The sequence below is a fragment of the Acomys minous genome, assembly GCF_964271855.1.
Source record: "Acomys minous genome assembly, chromosome: 2".
In the NCBI taxonomy this organism is placed as follows: domain Eukaryota; kingdom Metazoa; phylum Chordata; class Mammalia; order Rodentia; family Muridae; genus Acomys; species Acomys minous.
In genome coordinates this window covers 78,173,174-78,188,734 of record NC_140484.1, presented here as the reverse complement: position 1 = coordinate 78,188,734, position 15,561 = coordinate 78,173,174, and the positions used below count along the sequence as shown (strand labels likewise).

Here is a 15,561-nt window from a genome sequence, read left to right as displayed (position 1 = left end):
CAGGGTTTATCTGTGTAGCCTTGCCTATCTTGGACTTGCTTTGTAGACCAGGCTGGCCTCGAACTCACAGAGATCTGCCTGACTCTACCTCCCTGAGTGCTGGGATTACAGGCGTGCGCTATCGCTCCCAGATTGTTATTTATTATTATTTTTTAATGTGGGCATCTATTATAATTTCTTTTTAAAATTACAGTAATTTATTTTGTGTATATGCAAGTTATATATAGGTAATGCATGCTACAGTGTACATATTAAGGCCAGATGATATCTTGCAGGAATTACTTATCCCCTACCATGTGAATCCCAGAGACCGACTCAGGCTTGGCAAATGCCTTTACCTCCTGAGCCATCTTGCCAACCCCCCAATTTCTTTTGTGTGGCACATATTATCTTTACCCTTAGGCACGTAACTGAGCGTGGGATAGCTTGGTTCTATAGGCACATACAGATATCTAAGGGTTACAGGAAAACATATTATTACCTGTTTGGAAAGTGGGAATTAAAAATGGAAATCTAGTCTCGAGTCCTGCAGCTTTCCATGCTGCAGGGGCTGATCTTCCAGAAGGGCCAGCCAGATTGGGGCAGAAATCCTGAGTCGTCCTGTTGGGCAGCTCTAGGCGGGAGTGTTTGCCTTTCTGAGTTCATGCAGCAACATGGGATCTTCATCAAGAAAGTCAAACTTGCCTGGGGTTGTGGAGCCTGCCTTTAGTGCCAGCAGTGAGTTCTACGACAGCCAGAGCTCTGTACAGAGACCCTGCCTCAATTTAAAAGGAAGAGGGAAGGAAGGAAGGAAGGAAAGAAGGAAGGAAGGAAGGAAGGAAGGAAAAAAAGAAAGTCAAATTTTTGGTTTTGGTTGTTGGTGGGGTTTTTTTGGTTTTTTGTTTTTGGTTTTTCGAGGCAGTGTTTTTCTGTGTAGCCTTGGCTGTCCTGGACTCGCATTGTAGTCCAGACAAGGATCCACCTGCCTCTGCCTCCCAAGTGCTGAGATTAAAGGTGTGCGCCATCCCCGCCCCGGGAAAGTCAAACTTTTGTAGGGAATGTTCATGCTGTCTACAGCGCTCAGGTCTGAAGAGCTGACTTCCCTGGGAGAACAGGATTTACTGTTCTCAAACACCAAAGAGCCAAGGCTTACAGGACACAAGGGATCTGAATATACCCAGATCTGGCCATACCTTGCCTCTGCCACTCAGGTTTAAGTTTGAAAGAGTCACTTACCTAGTCTCAGTGTTCTGTGCGCAAAGAGGATACATACAGTAGGAAGGTTGTGATGAGACTGAGGAGGAGGGATATTGCCTGTGTGTTATGCCCCGTTCTGTTACCAGTGACACAGCACCACAGACTGACCTAGATAAACACCATGACCAAATGCAACCCGGGAAGGAAAGGGTTCATTTCAGCTTCCATTCCATCGCAAAGGAAGTCAGGACAGGAACCCGGGGGCAGGAACTGAAGCAGAGGCCACACAGGAACAAACATTGCTTACTTGCTTGCTCTGCCTCCTTTCTTTTTCTTTCTTTCTTTCTTTCTTTTTTTTTTTCCCCCGAGATGGTTTCTCTGTGTAGCCTTGGCTGTTCTGGACTCACTCTGTAGACCAGGCCGGCCTCGAACTCACAGAGATCCACCTGCCTCTGCCTCCCGAGTGCTGGGATTACAGGCATGTGCCACCACGCCCAGCTCTGCCTCCTTTCTTATAGCACCCAGGACCCCCTCCCCAACCCCACCCCCAGGGGTGGGACAGCCCACAGTGAACCCCTGCGGCCAGTCTTGGAGGCATTTTCTCAGTTGGGGTTTCCTTTTTCCAGATGACCCAGGCTGTGGTTCTCCTCTTCCCTGGGGGGGCTGAAGGCCACCAGCCCACAGAGGCAAGAGGAACAGGAGCCAAGACGCAGAGCCTGGAAGGCCGTAAGCACAACAAAGATCAGACACTCCAGGAACCACTTCAGGAACTAGTTCAACTTTACTCAGGGAGAAACAAAGGCTAAACAGCCCTTGGGGAGTGGGTGGGTGGGGCTACCAGGATAGGCCTTCATAATTGGTTGAAACCAGGCACTTTTAGGATACTTAATTTTAATTTTTTTATTTAATTAATTTATTCAGATTACATCTTAATTGTTATCCTCTCACTTGTATCCCTCCCTCTTTCACCCTATTCCTCTCCCCTAGGTCTGTGACAGAAGGGGACCTCTTCCCCCAACGTATGGTCACAGGCCTATCTAGTCTCTTCTTGGTAGCCTGCTTATCCTTTCTCTGAGTGCCAGCAGGCCTCCCCACCAAGGGGAAGTGGTCAAATATGGGGCACCAGAGTTCATGTCAGAAGGATACTTATTTTATTTTTGGCAGCACACTCCTATCATATGAACGGGAACACGGTACCTAATTATCCTACAGGAACAGGGAGGAGAGAGCTAGCAGGGAGCTGTGTCAAGGCCATATGTCACATGTGGTTAGGGGCATCTCTGTCTAAAGACACTCTCCAGATGGAGTCAGGCAGAGAGCTGAGGCCCTGCTGGGGAAAGGGGGTCCTGCACCTAATGCTGAGCCCAGAGTGGCTATCTGGACCAGGAGGACTGCAGCCTCAAACAGCAGGGTCCTTCCAACACAGATTTGCCTCAAATTGACAAATCTAAACCATACAGACTGGGTTTGTCAGAATGGCTACTCAGCACACGGAAGCTTATTGCGAAGTAGAGGCCAGCTTGTCTCAAACAACAATAAAACGCGGGGGAGTTGAGAGACAGCTTAGAGCAACAGTTCTCAGCCTTCCTAATGCTACCACCCTTTATGGTAGCTTCCTCATGCTGTGGTGCCCCCGACCATGTGATTATTTTTGTTGCTACTTCATAACTGTAATTTTGCTACTGTTATGGATCATAGTGTAAATATCTGGTGTGCAGGCCCACACAGGGGGCAGGACCCACAGGTTGAGAGTGACTGGCTTTGAGTTAAGAGCCCTGGCTGTGCTTCAGGAAGACTTGGATTTGATTCCCAGCACCCACACAGCAGCTCACAGCTATAACTCCAGTTCCAGAGGATCAGACACTCTTGGACACACAGGCAGACAAAACATCCATACACATAAGTAATTTTTTAAAAAGGTGTATTTTGGGCTCATGGTTCTGGATTCACAAATTAAAGAGGACATATGTGATGGTTTCGCTGGTAGAACTCCAAGGCAATTCGGAACTTTAGGTCTTTAATCTGAAGGCCCAGGCCACATAAGCCTGTGGTAAAATAGATGTTGTGGTGTTTCTCCTGTCAGTCTGTCTATTGCAAGTTGTTCACACACATCATATCCTTTCTGGCTGTGTCCCTGGGCAAGCACACTCCTTATAAGCCTCAGTGCTGTGCTCTGTACAAAAGGGCTAGTGATGCCTGGGTATCCTGTAGAGCCAACACGCAGCTGGACGGACAAAGAGCTCAAAATGCTCAACTGTTTACATTTTTTATTTCTAAAGTACATGGAAGGACATGACAGCAAAGTACACATGGCTGTCACCACTGGTTTTTGTCACCACTGGTTTTCCGTCTTCACATCTTCCCGGCTCTATCTTTCTCCCATTCATTGCACCCATTTTGGTTTTTGAGAAAGGGCTTCACTATGTAGCCCAGGCTTGCCTTGTATTTGTCATTCTTTGTGGATTGCAGGGCTTTGCCACCATGCCCAAGTTCCCAGAGAATAAGCACCTACTATGTGCCATGCCCTGGGCTCAAAATTAGGAGTACTGTAACTCCCTAGCCCCTCAGAACGTCCAGGAAGGCCCGGAGAAGATGGTTATTAAAAATTACACAAATACTTGGAACTTCCAGGACTGTCTAAACTTAAAGAAAAAAAAAGCTTACCACGAATTTGGATTCAGTGTGGCATTTTTCAACAGAACTTTTGTTGTTTCGTCCCTCCTCTTTCATTTCTCTTCCCATTCTTGTGAAGTGTCTTAAGTTTCTTCAGCACAGAAGTCAGAAAACCCAATGTTTTTCTGATTAAAAAGCGTTTTAGGTTATGCTCAGACAAAAGACTCACACAGCAGAGTAACTGGCTTTTAGCTCCAGAAGTTCAAGGAAGCGTTCTACAGGCTGGAGAGCCAGGAGACTAGGCGGTGACTGCAGGGAGGTAGTGGCCTCCCGGGGGCGGCCCTGTGAGCCCAGGCGTGCGCTCCGTGCGTCAGCCCCGCCCCCGCTCCAGCCTCAGGCCCAGCCCCTGCTCCGGTCCCAGCCTCCGGCTCCAACCCCAGCTGCAGCCTTGGCTCCCGCCGGACTCCCAGCTCCACCACGCGCTCGGCTCCTGGGCTGGGACCTCTCCGCACGCCCCACTGTGGCCGTGGGCTTGGCTCTCTGTCGCCTGCGTTCTTGCCCCGAGATCATCCACCTGCCCTGCACCCTGGAGCGCCCGGGCTCGAGCCTCTGCCAGCTCCTCGGGATCCTTGCGGCCGTGGGCAGCGGCTGCCGCGCCTGCCCCCAACGGGAGGTAGGTGACGCTGCGGTGCGGGGCTGGATGGGGAAAGGCGACTGGAGCGCCTCTCTGGTTGCCACGCTCCCCCCCGGGGCTCAGTGTTTATGCCTGTAAAGTAAGGGGTGAATGATGATGGCAAGCGATGGGCGCGGTTCAGGCTGCACCGGCAGCGCGTGCGGGCCTCCAACCCGGGTCTCCTCTAAGTCCCGGCGAACCTAAAGTCCCCTTGCAGCGCCCAAGCAGCATTCCTCTAACAAGGTTCCCTATACCAGAGGCCTGTGCGGGCCTCAGTTCCTGGAACCTCTAGGTCTGTGCAGCATACGCCCTTGCTGCATTGTTGATTGAGGGAGTTGGAGTGTTGGCAGGCGTTGGAGACATATGCGCCAAGGGGCTGAGTATTAATATGCAGTTGGTGGCGCGAAGGCGGGGGACCTCCCGGGTAAGCCCCGGCCAAGATTAGCTTGTGTCTGCTAGGGGAATTGCAGGAAAACCTGCCCAGCTGCGCCCTGAGCATGACCGACCGCGTGTGTTGCGGGGGAGTGAGATCTGATGTGGGGATGCTCCCGGGGGGCGTATTGGTGGTTCCTGCGTCATGGGGCACTCCCTGTCTTGGGACCACTGAACCAGGAAAGCAGATTTTACGGAGGAGAAAGCCGAGGTCCAGAAAGGTCCCCAGACCCACAGAGGCTTGGTAGGGAGTGTAGAGTAAGTAAACAAGGCTTGTGAGTGTAGGAGGTTGAAGTTTTGGGAAGACTCCCCAGAGGGGGTGGTGTTGGAGCTGTGAGGAGAAAGAAGCCAATGGAATGAGAGGGCCCAGGATGCGTTCAGACCTCGACCTTGCACATTGCTCTTCACTCTTCTCTGCGGTGGCCACAGTTCCTGGGAGAGGAAGGAAGGCGGTGGGGCTTCCATTTCCACCGGGGGGAGGGGTGCGGGGGGCGATGGGGGGCGGGGCAGTTCTGTTCCAAAGAACGGGGTTTCACTCAGTTCTTTGGCGGTTCTGAGCGCATTGACTGTGCCTTTTCTGAATGGCTCCTGCCACGCTGTACCACACACAAGATATTTTCAAACCTATCATCCTGCCCTGGTCAGAGGTGCCCCAGGAAGTCTTGGCTGCTGTTAATTCCCACCTGGAAACCGCATAGAGACACCTGGGTGTGCACTGCAGAATCGAGTTGTGGCTCAGGCACCATCGCTTCTCTTAATTCCTATTATGAAGGAGAAAAAAACTTCAGGAACAGGGCAGAGAAACCAAGCAGTAACAGCTGGGCAGACTGATGAAACAAAAAGGCCCCAGGTGGCAGAAGAGGAGGTGTCCCGTGGAGGGAGAGGTGTCCACTCGAGGCAGCTGCAGGAATCAGCTACCCAGGATCCCAGGGTGCCACAAGGTCTACACCTGGCAAGACCCCAGGGTTGAGCCTTAAAGCTTGTTGGAGGAGGGCCTGTGTGGGGGAGGGGAGCAGGGATGACTCAGTGGCGAGAGCGTTTGCCTCTGAAGCGAAAGGGGAAAGAGCTGCTAGGTGCTAACCTATCTGGTGGCTCGCCCATGCCTGTGGCACCATCTTCAGGGGATCCAGTGTCCTCTTCTGGCTTCCACAGGCACCTTCGTGCGCGCGCGCGCGCGCACACACACACAAACACACACACACTACGAGAATTAAATAGAGTCTTTGATTAAATTCTCGCAGCCATGTCCTTTGGGTACAGACTACAAGGCTTTGGAAGAAGAAAAAGGCGAGTACAGTAGTAAAGCTCGGAGAAACATTTCACAGGCTGAAGAGGCAGAGGTTGAGTGTAGCCCGTGACACACTCATTTCAGGGAACATCAGCGCACGCCGCTGCCCCCACCCCCATCCCACCCCATCCCCCACAGGGACTCGCAGGCCCCTGACCCCTGGACCACACTGGTTTTTCATTTAGTAGGTCTGGAGTGAGGCTCTCTATTTGCATTTCTAAGAAATTCCCAGGAAAGGCTGCTAGGTGCTGCTGGATGTCCTGATGGAGGAAATAAATACATTCCTCCTGGGAGCTGAGGCAGCTCTGAAAGAGGGGCTATATCAACAGATGTGAGGAGTGGGTCACTTGGCCGGGAGACACCTTGGAAATAGACTGAATTAGGAGACTAGCTTGGGGCAGGTCAAGGAAGGTGGTGTGTGCTGGAATCAGGTGAGGGAGGGCAGAGAAGACACACAGCAGGTGCTCGGTAAAGACGTGGACGTGACATCCACCTGCTCTGGCCAGGGTGTGGGAGGCGAGCAGCTGAGTTGCACCTACTGCAAAGCTATTTAGGCCACACTTCATTGGCCTAAATGCAGTCACATGGTCTTACCGAGATGCTGGGAAATGTGATCTCTGGCTGGGCCAATCGAGGCAGCTCTCGACAGCACGCAGCTTTTCCATGATGTCCTGAGCACTGAACTCATTTCTAAGTTTCTTTGGAACAAAACAAAACAAACAAAAGCCCAGGACTGAGGATGTAGCCCAACAGAGTCTTTGCCAGGCAGACACAAACCCCTGGGTTTCACCATTAGCACCTCATAAAACCAGGAACTCAGGGGGTAAGAGGCAAGAAAGTCAGAAGTTCAAGGCCATTGCCCCCAGCCTGACCGTGAAAGACCCTGTCTCAAAAGAAAAACAAAACCACAGACAGAGCCATAATTGAAAGCTCAGTGGTGGCCCACGCCACTAACCCAGCACAGGGGATGCAGAGGCAGGCGGATCTATGAGTTTGAGGGGAGCCTGGTCTGCAGCACAAGTTCCAGCCAAGCCAGGGCTGCACAGAGAAACTCTGTCTTGAAAAACAAACAAACAAACAAACAAGTAAATAGGAGGTAGAAGGGAAGAGAAAAGAAGACATGACCCAGGAAGCAGGAACTCTGGACAGAAATATTTAGAGTTTGGGGTCATCTCCTTGTTAGTGGGCTTGCCTGGCACGCACCAGGTTCTGGATTCCATCCTTAACACTGGGAAAAGAGGGGGAGGGGCAGGGAAGAAGGGAGAGGAGGGGGAGGGGCCGGGACAAAGGATGGGAAGGCAAGACAGCAAGCAGGCACAGACACTTGATGACTCCCTGGGCTGCTGGCACTGAAGGAGGAGCCCGTAGAACTTCTGCCTCCAGAACTGTGAGTTTGTGTCATTGCATCAGCAGCAACCAGGAGCTCACATGACTGGAATAGGCTCCAGCCCAGGGCCATTCCTCTCCGTCCTGGCTCATGGCAACATCTGGAGTCAGTTTTAGTTATTCTGACTCAAGTGCAGCTGACAGATAGTAGGTAGAGACCACTGATGCTGCTAAGTGTTTAGCATCCCACAGGACATGCTGCTTTGTAAGTAAGAAGTGTACCAGCTCGGCTGGGCAGTGGTGGCGCATGCCTTTAATCCCAGCAGAGACAGGAGGCAGAGATGAGCAGATCTCTGTGAGTTCAAGGCCAGCCTGGTCTACAGAGTGAGTTCTAGCACAGCTCATTGTCAGTGGCATGGAGGCAGAAAAACCGTGCACAGTGTGGAAAATAGCTTTCTGCGTAAGCTTGGGGACCCAAGTTCAGATCCCAGCACCTTCATGAAAAGCCAAGCATGACAGGTGTGACCAGAGGATTCTTGAGGCTTGCTGGCTATCAGCCTTGCTTCAGCCTCTATGAGAGACCCCATCTCAAAGGAATAGATGACGTATGATAAACCAGGATGCTCAGTGAACCCTGGCCTCCATGCACTACATGTGCGCATGCGCGTGTGTGCGCTCTCTGTCTCTGTGTCTCTCTGTCCCTCCCTCCCCCCTCTTCTTCTCTCTGTCTGTCTGTCTGTCTGTCTGTCTCTGTCTCTCTCTCTCTCTGTGTCTCTCTGTCCCTCTTTCTCTTTGGAAACAAATTTCCATACACTCCACAGGAACAGAAACATCAGCTTCCTGGCTAGCAGGAACAGCAACCTGCTTGGCAGGACAGGGGCTACTAAGTCAATGTTCATTTCTGCTGAAATGCAAGTGCTGCAACCTGGACTCTGTTCCTCCGATCTGTCATTATGCAAGAGTTCTTTGTTTTAAAATCAACAAATGACACTTTAGAGAGAACCAACGCAGAAAAGATTGTCATTATATCTTCAATGAGCAAACCAGCACAAGGGGGCTTTGGATTTTAACGTTTACTCATATCTGCTAGGCACTGGCTTGCTTTTCTGTCCCCAGGACATTGTGTGCTCCTGGCTGGTTGCACCAGGCATACAGCATGCCTGGCTTCTCACGGTGCAGTCTGTGTTTACACAGCCTTCTCTGGCCGGGCTGTGTGAATGTTCACACGAGAGGAAGTGTGCCTCACTCCTGCAGCTACAGCCTGGCACCAACCATCTGTGCAGGTCACAGGCATGAACTACAGAAGGCTGGCCATCTCCGGCTGGCATATGGGACACTGAGGTGTTCTCACCTGGGGACTCAGCGGTCCAGTGGCAAGAGGGAAAACCAAATCGTGAAGAAAGGGAAAAAAATAAAATAAAAAGACTATAACTTGTCCAAACAAGGACTTTGAGAGAAACAGATCTGAGTTCAAGTTCTGGCTCGACCATGGCTGGCTGCACAATGTTGCCAGTTACCGAATTGTGTTCCTCAGTTTCCTGTGAGGTTTATTCCCCTCACAGAGGGAAGCAGAGCACGGTGGGAAAGGAGTGACACGGAAAGGTGGCTAGGGAGAGCCCCTGTGGCCCGGTGGCTCTTGTCATTGTCACACATGTGCCAACGTGCCTCGATCAGCACCTGGCACCCAGCCAGCCCTTTGCAGGTATGGCTGCTCTTCTTTCTGTGAAAGTCCTGTCAGGTTGAGGGCCGTCGGAGCCCAGGTTTTTGCTTCTTTCCCAGCCATCTGCAACATCAAAGCCCCGTTTTCCCTCTGTTGATTCAGGACAGGAGCTCACACTAGGCTTTGAGAAGTGTGCTACCAACTCTGCTGGGCAGAAGCTCTTGCCTGGCTCCTAAAGGATCAGGCAGAGCGACCCAGGGGGTGGAGGACGGAGGGGTGGGGTGGGGCTAAGCCTTGCTTATCACACCAGGAAATTCGTGGTAAAAGATCATAGGACATAGAAGCTGGTGTGCACGTGCAGCCTGTGAGCCCAGCGCTGAGGACCCCGGGAGGCGGAAAGAGCCAGAGTTCGAGAAATGGAGGATATAATAGGAAACAGCAGAGAAGGGAAAGTATATGTTTTTAACTTATGTTGATACCCAAGAGCACCCCTGGGAACAGCCGGAAACGTTACAGTTGCGTCTAAATATGGGAGCTTTGCTGCCTATGCAGTTGCAAAGGTTGTTCACAAGGGCTGAGCGATACGTGATCTGCGTGGCACTGCAAGTGGCCCTGGTAGGAAAGGGGTGTTATTTTTAACCACGTACATTAAGAAATGTCTTTCTTTTTTCCCAGGGCTGGGGATGGAGGCCAGAGCTTTGCATATACTTGGCAAGGGCTGTGTCACAGAGCTGCAACCCCAGCACTCAAACAAGTTCTTTCCCCTGGCCCCTCCTCCACTGGTCTCAAGGCCACACGTACACATCTCCCCAGCTTTGCCTGGTTTTGTTTAGGGTTTTTATTTTATGTGAGTGTGTGTGTGTGTTCATTCTTTGTGTAGCCTTGGCAGTCCTGGACACTCTGTAGACTAGTCTGGCCTTGAATTCACAGAAATCCACCTGCCTCTGCCTCCCTGAGTTCTGGGATTACAGGATTACACCCAACTTACTATTTTTTAATTTTAGTATTTTATGTGTATGAGTTTTTGCCTGCATGTGAGTACCTGGTGCCCTTGGAGGTCAGAAGAGGGTGTCAGATCCCCCAGAACTGGAGTTGTAGAGAGCCCTAGCCCACTGTGTGAGTGTGGGCCTTCTGCAGGAGTGACACGTGCTCTTAATCACTGAGACAGTTCTCCAGCCCAGTTTTATTATTATATTTATTTTGTGATCCTGAGGAGGGAACCCAATACCATGTAAAAGCGAGACAACTTACTTACCACCTAGCTGTACTATGAGCTCCCTAATATTTTGAAATCATATGTAAGTAGGTGCTGGGGCAACAGTCAGGACTTGGGTTCAATCCCTCGTCGCCCACATAAAAGCTGGGCTCAAGCGTTTGATCAGCAATACAAGCACTTGCTACTCTTACGGAAGACCTAGGCTTTGTTCTCAGCACCCATGTTGCAGCCCACAAGCATCTGTAACTCCTGTTCCAGGGTTTTCAACACCATGTTCTGGCTTTTATGGGCAGTGAGCATACACAGTGTGCACAAACACTCCTGCAGGCAAATACTCATATACATATAATTTTAGTTTAGAAAACAGAACTGGATGCAACCGTATTGGCCTATAGTGGAAAAGCTGGGATGTGGAAAATGCAGGGACAAGGATTACCTCTAGGGCCTGCTGCCCCACCAACCTAGCCAGCCAGTGAGCTCCAGGGCCACTGATAATCCTGTCCCCAAAAAAGGCAGAGAGCAGCCGAGGAAGACAATTGTCGTAGCATCTTCTGGCCTCCCCACAAGTCATATAGAAATAATGTTTGTAGCACTGAGTTCTGGAACAGTTTTAGACTACAGGAGACAGAAAGCCTATTTTGCCTCCAAGTGTGTAGCTTGCCTGTACCTCCCCCCCTTCCTCCCCACCCCCATCCCCCACCGCACACACACACCATGTCATCTTGATTGGGTTAATTTTCTCTGCCAGTTAAAGAATTCCAAGGTAGAAGAAATCTCAAACACTGGAGACAGAATCAGCAGTTGGAGAACAGTAGTCATGGGGGATGAGGAGGCACACATGGAAAGTGGACACACAGAAAAACCCAGTCTCTTTTTGAGTGGTGGGGGTTTTCAAGCCTCCTGAATTTAGGGTTGGCCAGTTTGAAGAAAGATAGGATGGGCCTGCAACTGTTGTATGACATGCCCTGGTCTGGCCGAGCACTTGTTGAGCCAGTGCATCTGCAGGGGGCCTGCTGGTGGGAGACAGAAGCCAACAAGGCCTTTGTTTGAGCTGCCGGGCTTTTTGGCAGGAGGGTGAGGCAGAAGCTGACCGTCTTGAGACTTAACCGCCTTTATCAGCCTCCTACCTTCAAGTCACTCAAGTAGAAGCCCCAGGGTTACACAGATTGTGGTGACCTCAGTCACATGACCACCTCTGAGCCAATCACTATGCGCAGGTGCCTGGGCCATAATGGTGCCAACCAAGGATGGTCAATGTTAGGACACAGATGCCTGGGTGTGCTGGGACAGCACCTCAGCTCCTTTAATCACGTGTTTAAGGGTAGAGGCGAGTAGGGCCTGAGAAACATGTGCTCCCTTGTGTCTTCCAGCCTGTGGGCGAGTGCTGCCAGGCATATCCTGTGTGAGCACTAGCTGGCACACGGTACTTTAGCTGTGGCTCTGGGATGCTGCAGCTTTTGCTACCACAGAAAGGCAGCAGCAGGCTCTGAGAGTGAGCCCAGGAGGTCCAGCGGCCATTGTGGTTTGCCCCTTGACCTGTAGACCTTGCTTTGGGCATTCCAAGTGTAGTCTCTTATGTCTACGACTGCCACAGGATCCCAGCATAACAAGACATAGAGAGAGAAAGGTCCTGGCTTCCAGAGAATAGCTATTCCCTGCGGGCGCCTGAGGAAACTTGGCTTTGCCGCTTCCCAGGCATCCAGGTCCCCATCTGGCTGGGACCCAATTTACAAAAATGAAGGTTATGGCTCTGGTGTCTCAGCCTGTACTAGAGTGCTCACTGACGGCTGTGATTCCACATCCCAGGATGATGGAGTGAGAGAGGAAGGGACACAGAACTTGGGCTAGCTGCGGTTCTGGAGAAACGTCTCTCCAGGTGTGGTCCAGCTGGGAGGGGAAAGTTGTAGGTACCTAAGTGAGCAACTTCTGGAAAGTTCTCATGCTTTGTGAGCTGGAGTCGCTTTCCTCCCTTCCTTCCTTGGGTTTGGGAGTATGCAATAGACTGAGTCTGCGAGGAGGCTGGGGCAGGGAGGCTGGGTCGGGGGTCGGGGGTCGGGGTGGGGGTCAAAACTGAAGTCAAGAGCTGAGGTGGGGCCAACGGACTTCCTGAGTATCTGGAGGGATCTGACAGGCTCCAGGTGCCTGTCTTCGTGTGCAGAGTGAGATCAGCCGCTAAGCGACACCTCTGCGTGGTGGCTAGTTTTCCTAGTGTGTCTTCCAAGGCATCTTGTTATATAAAGAGTATGACCTTTTTAAAAAAATTTTTTTTAATTATTAAATTTATTCAGATTACGACTCAATTGCTATCCCCTCGCTTGTATCCTCCCATTTCTCCCTCCCTCCCACTTTCACCCTATTCCCCTCCCCTAGGTCTATGACCCAGGGGGACCCCTCCCACTATATGGCCATAGGCTATCAAGTCTCATCTTGGTAGCCTGCTTATTCTTTCTTTGAGTGCCATATCAGGCCTCCCCACCAAGGGGAGGTGGTCAAATATGGGGTGCCAGAGTTCATGTCAGAGTCAGTCCCTGCTCTCCACATAACTGTGGAGAATGTCCTGTCTATTGGGTAGATCAGAGTAGGGGTTCGATGTTTACTATTGTATTGTCCTTGGTTAGTGCAATAGTTTGAGCAGACCCCCTGGGCCCCATCCACCCGTCATGATGTTGTTCTTGTAGGTTCTTCTTGTAGGACCCTCTGGGTCCTTCTATTTCCCCATCTCCTATATTTCTCTTACCTAGAGTCCCAGTAGGATGTCCTCACATCTATCCCAATCTTTTGGTAAGTGAAGACTTTCGTAGGACATGCCTTTTGGACTAGTGCCCAATTATAAATGATTATATACCATGTGAGTCTCTCTGCTTCTAGGTTAACTCACTCATTATGATAATTTCTAGTCCCATCCATTTGTCGACAAATTTGGGGATTTCCTTGTTTTTAATAGCTGAGTAGTGTTCCATAGTGCAAATGTACCACAGTTTCTTTATCCAGTCTTCAACTGAGGGACATTTAGGCTGTTTCCAGGTTGTGGCTATTATGAATAAGGCTGCTATGAACCTGGTTGAGCATATGTCCTTGTTGTGTGGTGGAGCATTTTCTGGGTATATTCCAAGGCTTCTTGAGGAAACCCTATTCCCAGTTTTCTGAGAAAGCACCAGGATAGATTTCCAATGCTTTGGAAGAGAAAGCATTGCCAGAGCCAGTATAATTAGCAAACTTGAAGGAAGAGAGATAAGAAAAGCACAGCAGATGATCATCTTAGGGGTCTTGATATCAAAGCATGGTGCCCTTGAGTGCATCACTAGGAGGCTAACCCATCACATGAGACCTGTGTGTTGTGCCTCTGCCTGCCTCAGAGTGAGGCTTGTACCTCATGGCCTAACATAGCTGCCTAAACTCCAGCAACCACACCTGCATTCTAGCCAGAAGGAAGGGAACAGAGGACACATCCTCTCCTCTGAAAAAGTTTTCCCTAAGGGGTCAAGGAGAAGGCTCATAAGGCAGAGGCCCCTGCAGCCAAGGCCCCTGCAGCCAAGCCTAGTGAGCTGTGTTCAGTCCCTGGAACTCACATGGTGGAGGAAGACTCCCACTAGTGTCCCTTGACCTCCACGTGCACTTTGTAGAGTGCCCTCGACCCCCAATGTTGCAAATAAATGTTAGAAACAGCAAGAAACCAGCCATTCCGTAACGCCGTACAGGGCCTTTCTGCTTCTACTTTGTGAAGTTCAATTTGGACGAATGGTGTTTGTGAAACCATTTCCACAGAACTGAAACTTCCTCTGTGGAGGGAGAGGCTCAGAAAGCTGCACATCAACCGGGCTCCTGCCGAGGCTATGTAGACGGTGAGCAACTGCCAGGGAACACCACCACAGCAAGCAGAGCAGCCCTCGGGGTAGGCGAAAGCGCAGGGTTGCCGCCTTCCAGGGTCCTCTCCATGCTGGGGCCTTTGGGTCACCTGTGCTCCTGTAAGTAACCCCCACTGGTTGCCAAGCTGGACAAGTGAAGAGATCATTTTTTTTGTCCTGTCATCGCTGCTCTATCGAGGAGTAGATAGGTGTTCACGTCTCCCCAGGAAGTCACACAGCTAGTCTTGCCTAGCTGTAAAGTAATTTGGAAAAATGCAGCCCTTATTTGAAAGACTGTGTACTTAGCTCTGTAGGAGCGAACAGTCTTTGACAGTTGACAAGTGCTGGCCTCAGCGCTCCTAAGAGCAGATTCATGACAATTTGAAACCCACAAGACCGGGTTCTCTCGGTTCTGGATGTGTACCAAGTGCCTGTTGGGTACAAGGCGTAGTGCCATGTAGTCGCAGCTGGTGTCAGCAGCGGCTCCTGGTTCCCAGGGTCAGGAGGGTGTTTATCTGTGGCCTGTCTCAAAGCTTCTGTGAGCTGGCCCTGGAACCGCAGAGAGGCCACTTCCCTACTCCGGCTGCCGCCACGGCCTGGCAGTGGGGGAGGGGCAGTGAAGTAAGGGTTGGGGGAGGAGTATGCCCAGATCACCGAAAACAGAGCCCTGATCTGCTTCAGTGGCCAAGTTCTGCACCTCAACCCTGGTGCCACAGCTGAAGCTGTGGGCATGGCACCATTCGCCCCCACCCCACCTCCTGGAGTCTCTGCTCCCTACCCCCACCCCAGCCACTGACCTGCTTGAGTCTGCTGGTAGATATGGGCAGCACACTGTCCTGGTCTATATGGCTGACAGGGGCAGAGCAGGCTCTGGGGGAGCTGCAAGCCCCAGAACAGATCAGGTGGCTTTGGCTTCTGTCCTAGACTGATGACAGTCCTGCCCTGAGGGTAAAAAAGCAAACTTGGCAGCTACCAGGAAGTTTCAAACTGGGAGTAGAGAAATCAGTGTGTGGCTTTCACATTAAGGAAAGGGATAAAGAGAAACAACAAAAACAACAGGCCCAAGTTAAACAAGATAGCAAGAGTGCATTTTTGCCAAGGAAGGCCAAGGACAGGGTTTTGGGATTTTAATTTTCTTTCTTTTTTTTCAATGATTTATTTATTTATCATTTATTGTATGAGGGTTTTTATCTACAGAAGAGGGCATCAGATCACACTACAGATGGTTATGAGCCACCATGTGGGTGCTGGGAATTGAACTCAGGACCTCCGGAAGAGCAGGAGGTGCTCTAAACCACTGAGCCATCTTTCCAGCCCAGGGATTTTAATTTT

At 50.9% G+C, this 15,561-nt stretch overlaps 1 protein-coding gene across 4 annotated transcripts in view; it reads left to right on the top strand.

Annotated features, from left to right (window-relative positions):
* The first annotated feature begins 1,829 nt into the window (after window positions 1-1,829).
* Window positions 1,830-15,561, top strand: part of EEF2K (eukaryotic elongation factor 2 kinase) — a 53,279-nt gene continuing 39,547 nt past the window's right edge. For 2 of the 4 annotated variants that reach the window (XR_014777458.1, XM_084773213.1), the window contains exon 1: window positions 4,170-4,462. The gene's annotated coding sequence lies outside the window, so the exon portion shown is untranslated. Of the gene's footprint in view, window positions 1,903-4,169; window positions 4,463-15,561 lie in introns of those variants that run through there. The other 2 variants (XM_084773211.1, XM_084773212.1) reach the window with 2 other exon arrangements.